We start from the raw sequence: 1,406 nt of genomic DNA, 5'->3' as shown, positions 1-1,406 counted from the left end.
ATCTGCACGCACCCCATTTAGTTTCAGAGGTTGGCAGACTGCAGGGATGAACTTTGCCATCTATGAGAACACAGGCTGGAACTACAAACAAAACACATCAGAGCCATCATCCCATTTTGCTTGTACTAAGCCATAATCACAGATCTTAAGAAATAAATAGGGTAAACACAGAAATTACACGGGAATAAAGCACAATCTGTATTACTGCATTTACATTTTTTAATAGTCTTTCAGTTGTTTTAAGAACAAGCATTTTTAGAGTTCATGAAAAGGTACAACAAGCTGGATGGCCTCTGCATGGAAGAAAATATCAATGTGAAAATGTGTTTCTTTGCCCTTTAGAAACTTTTACTGCACATGTAATATACAAGCAGACAAGGCTGAGTTCAAAAGTTGTAACTTCCTACCATGAAGTGCCTTTTGTATGAGCCTAACACTCACATATCATGCTGAGAAAGTGGAAGACTTTAGGACAAGGCCTTTGCCAGAGCAAAGAGATTTAGAAAAAAGAAGTATCAGGCTATAATACAGGCTCAAAAAAGAGAAAATATTCCAATTTCTCCACTATCTGTGCTATTGAAATCAGGTAACTTAAGCTCTTGAAAATTTAGATAGGGTTCCCAGAGCAGCTTCTCTGATGTGGCCCCGGCATACCCAATAAAATACATGAATTTATCCAATTTGTACACAGATCTTTCTAGGTGCATAGACCTTTTGCATAATTAAAAGCATAATTGTACCTAAAATGACAATTTCCTTATGGCTAACATGGGCTATCCACATGTGCAACTCCAAGTGCCTCTCTTGGGCTTTACAGGTCCAAAGAGCATAAAACCAAAAACATTTTGAATTTCACTCCCCCTACTGCAACAGCCACTTGTGTATCCTTTCCATATTTCACTGCACCAGTAGGAGAGAGGTATTTAATGGATTTGTTATGTAAAATGCTACTTCATGTAGCATGACATAATTTTTTATGTTTGTCTGGGAGCATCCCTTTGGCAGCTTTCCAGGGCAGAGGATGCAGGCCTAGGTCCTGCAGCACTGCTCCCCGTTCACAAAACACAACACCCCGTTCGCAGCCCCGCCTCAGCCGGCAGCAGCATCTGCCCCAGGCTGGAGCCCTAGGAAATTCTCCATCCTTCATCCGCCACCACCTTCGCCAGGCACAGCCGTCTGCAGCGAGGCGAGGGCTGGCCATAGCTATCCTTCATGGCTAACGAGGAAGAGAAGAAAACAGAAAGGAAAGAAGAACCAACCCACGAACTGGTGCTAAGGAGGAAGGTGGCACCACTACCCGCGTTGTCACACTCGCTGCGCCGCCTCACAGCCTCCCTTTAGCGCGGCCGGGCCGGGCCGGGCCGAGCGGGGCCGCCCCTCAGCCCTTATCTAACGCGGCCGGGCTG

The sequence above is a fragment of the Onychostruthus taczanowskii genome, unplaced genomic scaffold (genome assembly GCF_017590055.1).
Source record: "Onychostruthus taczanowskii isolate IOZ18803 unplaced genomic scaffold, ASM1759005v1 scaffold26, whole genome shotgun sequence".
Taxonomy (NCBI): domain Eukaryota; kingdom Metazoa; phylum Chordata; class Aves; order Passeriformes; family Passeridae; genus Onychostruthus; species Onychostruthus taczanowskii.
Note: the sequence above shows the minus strand (reverse complement) of the source record.